This window comes from Gouania willdenowi, chromosome 10 (genome assembly GCF_900634775.1).
Source record: "Gouania willdenowi chromosome 10, fGouWil2.1, whole genome shotgun sequence".
Taxonomy (NCBI): domain Eukaryota; kingdom Metazoa; phylum Chordata; class Actinopteri; order Blenniiformes; family Gobiesocidae; genus Gouania; species Gouania willdenowi.
In genome coordinates this window covers 30,299,428-30,311,796 of record NC_041053.1, presented here as the reverse complement: position 1 = coordinate 30,311,796, position 12,369 = coordinate 30,299,428, and the positions used below count along the sequence as shown (strand labels likewise).

The 12,369-nt window shown below is 36.1% G+C and overlaps 1 long non-coding RNA gene across 1 annotated transcript; it reads right to left on the bottom strand.

The window, feature by feature from the left end:
- Positions 1-304: 304 nt before the first annotated feature.
- LOC114471591 (uncharacterized) lies at positions 305-12,002 on the bottom strand. Its single transcript, XR_003674991.1, has 3 exons — positions 11,879-12,002; positions 4,586-4,714; positions 305-1,400 (listed from the first exon to the last, which is right to left on the bottom strand). It is a non-coding gene; the product is annotated as an uncharacterized LOC114471591 (long non-coding RNA).
- Positions 12,003-12,369: the final 367 nt, after the last annotated feature.

The window sequence follows — 12,369 nt, the reverse complement described above, 5'->3', positions numbered from 1 at the left end:
ACTTCAACTTTCCCCAAATCTTTGAGTTTCTGTCAAAATCTAAAAGGTCAAACTTTTAAAATCTGGACTTAAGTTAGCAAATCATAAAATAAAATGATTGGCATTTTTTTTTTTTTGTAATGAAAATTTTTATTTTGCTTTACAACTTTTTCAACAGCACTAACATCGAACAGTCAGACAGCAGTAGTAGAAGACATTTACCATTATTTCTTGGGTCCAAGGAATCACAACTAAAACAAATAATAAGATCTATACATAGGTTCTGTAAGTGTATGAAAGTGTGTACAATAACACTTAGTCAAATATCTTTCCCCAAGATTTAGCAAAAACATCTGAATCGTCATTTAACCTTGCCAATAATTTTTCATATGAAACAATTTTCAGAATGTTATCCATCCACCTGTCAAAATCAGGGTAAGCAGGGTCTTTCCAGACACCAAGAATAACCCTGGCTGCAGCCAAAGTTCCCCCTTTTAAAACCATGTATTCACATTTGGTTATGCCTGGCATAACTGATTGATCACCTAATATACATAATCTTGGTGACCTGGGTATTCTCTTACCAATCCACCTCCCTATACAATCCAACACTTTTTCCCAGAATGGAAACACTTTGTGACATTCCCACAGTGCATGCATAAATGTCCCAGTGACCAACTGGCATTTCCAGCATTTATCATTTGCTATAAGCCCCATTCTTTTAAGTTTAGAAGGAGTGAAATACCATCTATGTATTAATTTATACTGAGTGAATTTCCCTCTGGCCTCTCTAGTATATTTACCTGAATGTAAAATTATTTTGTCCCATATTTCTTTATCAATATCACAGCCTAAATCTCTCTGCCAAATAAGCCTCAAGTTTTCACATACGTATATTCTTTCTTAAGTTATTAAACAATTTATAAAATAAAGCCGCCCTATGGGCTCCATCAGGTAGATTACAAAAATCCACAACTGGATTTGTTTCCTGTGTACACTTCCCTTTCATAATACAATTTCTCAACTGTAGATATTTCCAAAAAATTCCCTTCCTTTCCAGGCCAAACTTTTCAATGATTGCATCAAAGGGCATAATCACTCCATCCTCATAAAGATCACCAATTGTGTGAATTCCCTTCTCACACCATTCCCTCCAATAAACAGTTCTCTTACCGATCCGTAAAATTGAATTATGTCACAATGAAGCATAAGGTTGTCTCAAGTGAGATATGTCACACAAAGTGTGCACCTCTTTCCAAACATGTTTTGAGTATATAAGAACCGGATTGCCTTGTATGTCCACGCCATTGGCATCAGTTGTTTGGGATAAGACATCCAGCACTTTAAAAGGGTCCACCAACTCTTCCTCAATCTTCATCCAACTTGGCTGTGGTTCTGCTTTCGTCCAGTGTTTCACGACTCTAGACATTTCAAATGCAAAGTTATAGAGCTTTACATTAGGAAGAGCCATACCTCCAAGTTCTCTTGAGGACCACATTTTCTTTATATTTATCCTTGGTCTTTTCCGGTCCCATAAAAAATCTTTGACCATTTTTTCATATTGAACAAATATATCGACTGGAAATTTCACCGGTAACATCATGGAAACATAATTGAACTGCGGAGCAATCACCATTTTAATCACATTAATTTTCCCCCACAGGGTAAGCTTTAATTTTTCCCATTTATCCAAATTAGTTTTAATTTTCAGGAGGAGGGGTTTCATATTCGTTTGCATTATTTCTTCTAGGTTCGGGTTTAATAATATTCCTAAATATTTCATACCTGATTGTAAAAATTTAAAGTTGAAGGCTGTGATATATTTAGAATAACATAGTGCATTAAGTGGCATAGCCTCCGATTTTCCACAATTTATCTTGTAGCCCGACAGCCTGGAATAAGAGTCAACACATTCAAGTAAAGCTGGCAGAGAATGTGATGGGTCTGTTAAAACCGCCAAAATGTCATCCGCATAAAGAAACAATTTCTGTTCTCTCCCACCAGCTCTTACACCTTTAATTTTTGTCTCTGACTGAATTTTCTGAGCTAGGGCTTCCAAAAAAAATGGTGAAAAGCAGTGGAGACAGACTACATCCTTGCCTCATTCCCCTGGATAAATGAAAAAAATCTGATACCAGACTGTTTGTTAAAACAGCTGCTTTTGGACTTGAATAAATAGTCTTCACCCAATTAATAAACTCTGACCCAAAACCAAACCTACTAAGGACCGTCATAAGAAAACCCCATTCCACCCGGTCGAAAGCCTTCTCCGCATCCAGGGAGAAGGCCGCCACCGGTTCCAAATAAACCCTACTTTTGTGCATGATATGAATAAGTTTCCTCATGTTGTCTCCCGAACATCTACCCTTAATGAAGCCAACCTGGTCCCCATTAATGACAGAAGGCAGCACCTTTTCTAAACGCGATGCCAAAATATTTGTTAAAATCTTACAGTCAACCCCCAAAAGACTAACAGGTCTATAATTTACTGGATCAGATAAGTCTCTATCCTTTTTAGGAATCAAGGATATCAGTGCCTCATTAAAAGAACCTGGTAAAGATCCTGATTCGTAAGCTTCTACATAAACTTTAAGCAATATTGGGCTCAAAATGTCAATGTATTTTTTATAATATTCGATTGGAAAGCCGTCAAGGCCTGGCGATTTTTCATTTTTCATAGCTAAAATAGCTGCTCTTATCTCCGCTTCTGTAATAGGTGTATCCAATTGCTCTTTTTGACTAACAGTAAGTGTCGGTAATTCTAGGTTTGAAAAGAACATGTCCATTTCCTTATCACTGACAAGACCAGAAGATGTGTATAAATCCTGATAAAATGCCTTAAAAACCTGATTAATTTCTTTTGATGAGGTTATCACATGGTCTGCCTTTTGTATCATTGATATATTGCTAAGATTATCCTGCTGTTTTAGTTGTCTCGCCAATAACTTCCCATTTTTTTCCCCTCCCTCATAGAATTTAGTCCTTAATCTGAATAATGCATACTCGGCTTTCTTGTTATAGATATCATGTAATTGATATTTCATTTTACAGATAGTTTGATACTTTTCCTTTGAAAATGCTTTTGCCAGGTCCTTCTCTAATTTATGTATTTCCTTCTCCAATTTATTTTCTTTTTCCCGGTTATCTTTTTTCACCTTTGAGGCATGTGCAATTAATTTCCCCCGTATATATGCTTTGGATGCTTCCCAAACTGACGCCACCTTATCTGTTGAGCCCATGTTAATCTCAAAAAACATTTTGAGATCATCTGAAATCTCCTGACAAAACGATTCATTTTGTAACAACGTAGTATTAAGCCTCCAACGCCCCCTCTTTAACCTATCAACATTTAAGTTAATATGTAATTAATTCAACTGTTGAATGGTCACTAATAACTATTGTCCCAATTTCACACCCCACTACCGAGTCAATTAAAGTTTTGGATATCAAAAAGAAATCTATCCTTGAATATGTTTTATGACAAGTGGAGTAAAATGTGTACTCCCTTTCACCATGATTAACCAGCCTCCATATGTCCACTAAACTGATGTCCTCTGCCAGCATATGTATTGCCTCTCTATCCCGAGGTGAAGACAGGCCCCTTGGTTTACTTTTATCAATCATTCCATCCATCACTTGATTGAAATCTCCCCCCAAAATAACGTGTCCCTCTTTGTTACCTATTACACTATTAAGTAAATGAAAAAAATGTGGGTCCCCTTTATTAGGAGCATATACATTACACAATACAGTTCTTACTCCATTGATAAGTGCTTCTGCACAGATGATTCTACCCTCCTTATCATTATATTTCTTCAATAATACAAAGCTTAAATTTTTATTTATGAGAATCATGATGCCGTTTCTCTTACTGGAATATGAGCTATGTAATACAGTCCCAACCCAATCTCTTTTAAATTTGTGGGCTTCTTCATCCCCTGCAATATGAGATTCCTGGATATATGCTATATCTGTGTTCTTTGTTTTCAAATATGACAGTACCTTCCTCCTTTTAATTGGATCTCCACACCCCTTTATGTTCCACGATGTTACTGTAATATACTTGAACATTATATCACATTAAGGGAAATATCAAGCACGTAAATCACAACTGTATAGACAATATATACATCAGAATACACAATACAAAACCTCGGCCCATATACTAATGACTGCTGTCTGAAACTTGAACATTTACAACACAAACACACTCCCCCGCTCATCAACGCAGAACACCGCTGACCAGCTCCACTAGTCCCCAACCTCCCCATCCCGAACATTAAATAGTCCGGGTTACCCTAATTTACTTGGTCCGTGAGACACTCACCCGTGCGACCGACGGCCCCACACCCCAAACAAACTCCCCCCAACCCATCAATTGCTGACCTTACATTGTAAGAAGGACATGCTCTTCTTTATTCCCACAGCTTATGTTGACCGCTGCAAAAACCTTTCCGCCTCTCTCCCGTCAGTGAAGGCTTTCCTTTGACCATCCCAGGTAAACATTAACGTAGCAGGGTTTTTGTTGTTGTTTTGTGTTTTATTGCTGTTTTGTATATATTGTTTATGTCATTTTGCCAGTTACTTATGTCTGTCCTAGACGTACCTGCTGCCGCTCATGACGTGACCAGACTTCTCAAAGTCTGCAATCTGATTACTGGTGAGCCCGATTTCTCCTCTTCTGGGGATACGTTTTAAACTCTTGATGTTCTCCGGCGGCAGAGCAGGGCCGAAACTGGAGGAAGACAAATGGGATCAGGTTTACAAAACTATACTCACACAAGTAGAAGGAGGAAGACATCAAACAGGAACAATCAACATGCGTTGAGGAATCGTTCTGCTGCGTTTATGCTCAAAGAAAATATAACAAACAAAAGTAAACAGCATAATAAATATCAAAATAAAATTTGTTACGTTATTGCTCATTGTAGCCTCTTGAAACACCTTCACTCAGTAAAACTGACATAAACACTTCAACTTTCCCCAAATCTTTGAGTTTCTGTCAAAATCTAAAAGGTCAAACTTTTAAAATCTGGACTTAAGTTAGCAAATCATAAAATAAAATGATTGGTAGTTTTATTTTTTTTGTAATGAAAATTTTTATTTTGCTTTACAACTTTTTCAACAGCACTAACATCGAACAGTCAGACAGCAGTAGTAGAAGACATTTACCATTATTTCTTGGGTCCAAGGAATCACAACTAAAACAAATAATAAGATCTATGCATAGGTTCTGTAAGTGTATGAAAGTGTGTACAATAACACTTAGTCAAATATCTTTCCCCAAGATTTAGCAAAAACATCTGAATCGTCATTTAACCTTGCCAATAATTTTTCAAATGAAACAATTTTCAGAATGTTATCCATCCACCTGTCAAAATCAGGGTAAGCAGGGTCTTTCCAGACACCAAGAATAACCCTGGCTGCAGCCAAAGTTCCCCCTTTTAAAACCATGTATTCACATTTGGTTATGCCTGGCATAACTGATTGATCACCTAATATACATAATCTTGGTGACCTGGGTATTCTCTTACCAATCCACCTCCCTATACAATCCAACACTTTTTCCCAGAATGGAAACACTTTGTGACATTCCCACAGTGCATGCATAAATGTCCCAGTGACCAACTGGCATTTCCAGCATTTATCATTTGCTATAAGCCCCATTCTTTTAAGTTTAGAAGGAGTGAAATACCATCTATGTATTAATTTATACTGAGTGAATTTCCCTCTGGCCTCTCTAGTATATTTACCTGAATGTAAAATTATTTTGTCCCATATTTCTTTATCAATATCACAGCCCAAATCTCTCTGCCAAATAAGCCTCAAGTTTTCACATACGTATATTCTTTCTTAAGTTATTAAACAATTTATAAAATAAAGCCGCCCTATGGGCTCCATCAGGTAGATTACAAAAATCCACAACTGGATTTGTTTCCTGTGTACACTTCCCTTTAAGTGGCATAGCCTCGATTTGCTCCAATTTATCTTGTAGCCCGACAGCCTGGAATAAGAGTCAACACATTCAAGTAAAGCTGGCAGAGAATGTGATGGGTCTGTTAAAACCGCCAAAATGTCATCCGCATAAAGAAACAATTTCTGTTCTCTCCCACCAGCTCTTACACCTTTAATTTTTGTCTCTGACTGAATTTTCTGAGCTAGGGGTTCCAAAAAAATGGTGAAAAGCAGTGGAGACAGACTACATCCTTGCCTCATTCCCCTGGATAAATGAAAAAAATCTGTTACCAGACCGTTTGTTAAAACAGCTGCTTTTGGACTTGAATAAATAGTCTTCACCCAATTAATAAACTCTGACCCAAAACCAAACCTACTAAGGACCGTCATAAGAAAACCCCATTCCACCCGGTCGAAAGCCTTCTCCGTATCCAGGGAGAAGGCCGCCACCGGTTCCAAATAAACCCTACTTTTGTGCATGATATGAATAAGTCTCCTCATGTTGTCTCCCGAACATCTACCCTTAATGAAGCCAATCTGGTCCCCATTAATGACAGAAGGCAGCACCTTTTCTAAACGCGATGCCAAAATTTTTGTTAAAATCTTACAGTCAACCCCCAAAAGACTAACAGGTCTATAATTTACTGGATCAGATAAGTCTCTATCCTTTTTAGGAATCAAGGATATCAGTGCCTCTTTAAAAGAACCCGGTAAAGATCCTGATTCGTAAGCTTCTACATAAACTTTAAGCAATATTGAGCTCAAAATGTCAATGTGTTTTTTATAATATTCGATTGGAAAGCCGTCAAGGCCTGGCGATTTTCCATTTTTCATAGCTAAAATAGCCGCTCTTATCTCCGCTTCTGTAATAGGTGTATCCAATTGCTCTTTTTGACTAACAGTAAGTGTCGGTAATTCGAGTAGTGTTGTGTTCAAGACCACACTATCCGAGACCAAGACTTGCCGAGACCAGAATGCACCGAGACCAAGACAAGACCAAGACTTTCGGGAGCCGAGACCGAGGCCAAGACCAAGACCATGAACATTTTTTTTTTCCAATTTAAAAAAATCTACAAATAAATAAAATTATGGCAAGGTTCAACAGTTAAATAACATTCTCTCTTTAATTTTAGTTTATTTTAAATACATTTGACGGACAAAAAAGGTGCCTGCAAAAAATTAACTAAAATATTAAAACTACTACTGCTACTGATAAATTCACAATTATTCTACATATTTGAAAACAATATTTTTATGTCAGCTGAATGTACAGCAAGTGTTTTCACTTAGTTCACTTAGTTGATATAGTTGATATAGTTTAATTTGGTTGCTGTAATGTAACTAGGATATTAAATTAACAAAGGTTAACTGTATCTGTAAAAGTGAAACTTTCTGAAATAAAACTACAAACAAGTTGTCATCAGTCTAAAAAACAAAGAGCTACAGGTAGATGTGAAACTAAATAAAACAAACTCAAACCCTGGAACAGTCATGTGACAAATTAATCAATAGTTCTTGTTGAGAATTATTATTATTCTGGATACAGTGGAAACAGAAACTAGAAAAAATAATTATATTGTGAACCTGTTTATATTGTGGGGAACAAATTATATACATAAATGTAATTGGAGTCTAAAGATACAAAAAAAAACACCACTTTAAAAAGAAAATAGACTAATATAAGACCTCTTTACAGTTATTTGGCTCATTCTGTGCTCGTGCAACTCTGCAGCGATGACGCGCTGGTGACGACATAAACCAAGATGGCGGCGGCCCGGACGACAGCCGACATTATGTAATAAAGCCTTAAAAGACATGGATATAATGAAAAGAGTGGATGGACAGAGGCATAAACATGCAGACTTTCACACAGACACACACAGACTTATTAAACACACACGGACTTATTAAACACACACGGACCTCAGTACACACGGTAAATGGAACAGGCTTCACCGCTCGGCTGGCACTAGGACCCAGAAGCAGAGTAAGTGCGTCCCCTATCCAGCCTTCACAGGCTGTATTATCATCAGTTTATCATTTTACCAGTTGTTAGAGCTACTGTCTTTACCAGGGAGATAATATTTATTCATGGTGATTTTTAACTGGGATTTTTACCGGTGATTAGTTCATGGCTTCCTTGCGCTCCGCGGTCCAAACTGACACCGTAGCCACACACACGTATGAGTGTGTCACACACGTCACTCAGTCACATTAAGGAAGGTTGTGGTCATTATACGGGGTGGATTAAATAATGAATAAAGGATTGTTTTATTCCGTTCTTCTCCGTGTTATTATCACATTATAAGAAAGTTTAAAAATAGCAGGAATTAGTGCTGGTCTCGAACGGTCTTGACGGAAAATCCCGAGTCCGGGCAGCCCGAGTCCGAGACAGGACCGAGTCAAGATGCTTGAGAGTCCGAGACAAGACCAAGACCTTTAAAATTTGGTCTCGAGACCAAGACCGGTCTTGACCACCACAACACTACATGTGACCTAGAAATAGGTTGAAGGGAGGGTGTCTGTATTCATATCGGTCATGGGCTGTCTTCAAAATGGCAAACTTTGCACTATACACTACAAACTCAATGATTGATTTTGGAAAATAATCTAATTTTTTTCCTCAATATTGCGATTGCGATTTAATATGCCGTTATTTGTTCAAGGGCCTCTTGTCATGTGTTTTTTAATGAACACAAGCAATAAATCAATCCGTTTCATAATAAACAATTTCAGATTCATTTAAACTTTAAATAAATATAAAATGTAATTTTTAAAGCACAGATTACAACAGTAAAGCAAACAAATCTGTGGCTTTACCTCTTAAACATATCGAACTAACTTCACGTTTCATGAAACATGGAAACATTTGACTGTACTTCTTAAACACTGTCTGAAATTAACAGGATATGAAAATAATAATTTAAAAAAATTGCTGCCTTTGCGATTGCATTAGTCTAGTGTTAGCATTCCTCTAACATTTGCACTAACCAAGAATTAGCAATTTGGTTGAAAAAATAGAAATGGGTTGGAAAAGTAGAAAAAAAAAAAAAGTTGAAATGGGTTAATAAAGTTGAAATGGGTTGCAAAAAGTCAAAATGGACTGAAAAAGTAAAAAAAAAAAAAAAAAAGGGGTGTAAAAAGTAGAAAAAAGTTGGAAAAAGGTTGAAAGAAGTTTAAAAATCCCAGTATGAAAGGAAAACCAGTTAGAAGTCCAGTTTATACAGTATTATGTGTTAAAAATCCCAGTAGGAAAGGAAAAACCAGTCAAACCAGTTAGAAGTCCAGTTTATACAGTATTAAGTAGTAAAAGTTGAAATTGTTGAAATGTGTTGGAAAGGTTGAAAAAAGATGTAATGGGTTGGAGGCAGTAGCTGAACATGTTAAAGGTTCATTTGAATCATTTACAAAATGGCTGAAGGGGTTAAAAGTTCCAATAAGGGGAGAAAAGCACTGGGAGAACATGTAAATCACACAGAAAGGTGGATTTAAAAGATTAAGTCATAGGTGAAAAGGTTAAATAATGGGCTGGAAGATACAAGTTTGATAAAAAGGCACTGGGAGAACATGTAAATCACACAGAAAGGTGGATTCATCATCAGGGCTGTCAGTTACCTAGTTACCATGGTAACAGCACTAATCACATGCACCTGTGGGGAGAATGTGTGTGCAGGATGACGAGGCAGAAACTAGCCTGTTACAGCCAGGGGGAACCTGTGTAAAACACATCACAACTGGAAAACTGTATAATTTACAGAAAAACTGAGCAGTCTGTGAGAATCACAAGGCTTTTTGGCTACAAATGAGTTCAATTGTATGTTTTTAGGACAAAAGATGAGGCCAGGAGGACGAGAGAAAGACCATGGATTTTAAGCAGTGACCTGACGGTTCTCCAATGCAAACAAGCCTGTAGATTTGTAGGATTATGTCCACTTCAGGCTTAATAAATCAAAAACTGCTGAATTTATGGCAAAAAATGTGGTATTGTGAGTGGCTCAACACACATTTCTACTACTTTTGAGAAAATTAGGTCTTTGTGTTCAATATTTTGGAAGTTGTGACAATTTGTTTGCAGATTTTTTAGGATTAAAATAAGGGCTGCTACACTCCACTCTAATGTCAGGAATGTGAAGAGTTGGTGGGTGTGCTTGAAGCTTCATAAGTCAAAAACAGTTAAAGACAGAGAAAATGTGAAGACAGAATTTAAAAGACAACAGATTTGTGAACATTTTAGAAGTTGAATGGTTTAAATCGGTTAAAAAATGGCTGAACAGTGGAACTTCAAAGTTGGAGGGTTGAAAGTTGAATTTTCTCAAAAGTGGATGGGAAAATGAATGGGAAAGTGAAAAGTGGAAAAAATTAAATAGTTTAAAAAGTTACTAAAAAGTTGAAACATAGCAGAAGAGGGAAAAATTAGCTGAACGTTTTGACACCAAACTTGTTAAAATCGGTTGAAAACTGTTGGAGTTACTTGCGATGGCGGAAGAATAACTACTATAATAATAAAGTTTGTGGACCTATTATTATTATTATTATTATAATTACTTCAGCCACTGCTTGTAACAGAAAAAATTAACATTGATGCTAAAACATTTTGCAAATATATCACTGTCAATCTTTACTTCATACAAAACTACAGTACGCCAGTTAAGTCAACTATTCATCAGCATGCATGGCTATGCTGTACACCCCCTCGACGAACAGAGAAAGTTGGTCACACCAGTGCCACCACTGGATAAGTTTGTGTGGAGCCATGATAATATGACAATTTGTTTGCAATTTTTTTAGGAATAAAATAAGGGCTGCTACACTCCACTCTAATTTCAGGAATGTGAAACGTAAAAAGTTGAAACATAGCAGAAGAGAGAAAAATTAGCTGAACGTTTTGACACCAAACTTGTTAAAATCGGTTGAAAACTGTTGGAGTTACTTGCGATGGCGAAAGAATAACTACTATAATAATAAAGTTTAACGAATACAATAGTGAAGATGCCTCCTGCATCCTCACTAATAATGGCAATAACAAATAACAAAGATAATCCAGTAACTGTAATACAATAATAAAAACAATAATAAACATAAAATAATAAGGTAATAGCAATATTAATAATACAATGAGAATACCAGTAACTATAAGATAAAAGGATAAAAAAACAAGAATAATATAAGAATAACAATACTACAATACAGTAGTAGTACAATTAGATAGAGCTATAATATTAATAGTGAAAGTAGTAATGGTTATAAAAATTACAAATAAGAATACAAGAATAGCAATAACAATAATAAAGTAGTAGTACAATTAGATAGAGATATAATAGTAATAGCTATAATAATAATAGCAATAAAATATAGAGAGAATCCAGTAACTATAATACAATAAGAAAGATTAGATAAGGTAATAGCAATGATAATATTATAGTAACTATAAGATAAAATATTAATTAAGAATATAAAACTAGCAATAACAATAATACAGTAGTAGTACACTTATAAAATAATTATAGCAATAACAAAATACTATAATGAGAATCCATTAACTATAATACAATAATAAAAAAATGAAAAAACAATATAAGAAAATGAGGTAATAGCAATAATACAATGAGAATACCAGTAACTATAAGATAAAACAATAATAAGAAAGACTACTATGTAGTCACATCATTCATCTCTCCTTCTTTGGATGCAGCGTCTCGGTGTATTACCTCGAGCACCATGTGATAAGCTTTAGCTTAGCTTAGCTTTCTTAACTGCCGACATTAGAACTATGTGCATGTTAACACGGACTTTGGAGGTTTTTCTGCTATAAATGACTTGACTTCTCCAGCGTGAGATGCTCTGCTCCGGAGTAAAAGCCTCACGTGCTTTTGTTTTGCTTATGTGGTGAAAATATGAGCATTTATAATGCTGTGTTCACGGATAAACATGCATGTTTACTTACCAGAATAGTACGTCCAGCAACAATAATCACAGTGGAGCCGTGTTGTGGACCCTTCCGCTCACAAAAACGTTACATTCCTCTGAATGTTTTCTCAGCACAGCCTCCGTCCACAGTCGTGGAGACGAAGGAGGAAGTGAGTTTGTGACCCGAGATTTAAAGGAAGTTTGGAATCACGGGAATAATATTAAATAACCATGCAATATTAACTTAAATGACTTTTAGCGGTACAAAAACGTTTTTAATATTGACCCTTTTTTTTTGTTTTTGTTAACCCAAACAAACTGCGACACGGTGACATCATGAACATATTATTGCTGAGCAGTTTTGAAAGGCATCACATACACACCCATCACATCCAGGCTGCTGATGAATCTTCCTAACTAAATACTTTCAATGTTTGAAATGACATGGTGAAATAGTGTGTCATGAAAATACACAGTCACTAAACTAGCTTCACTTTATTATCTAATATCTAATACAGTTGCCCTAAG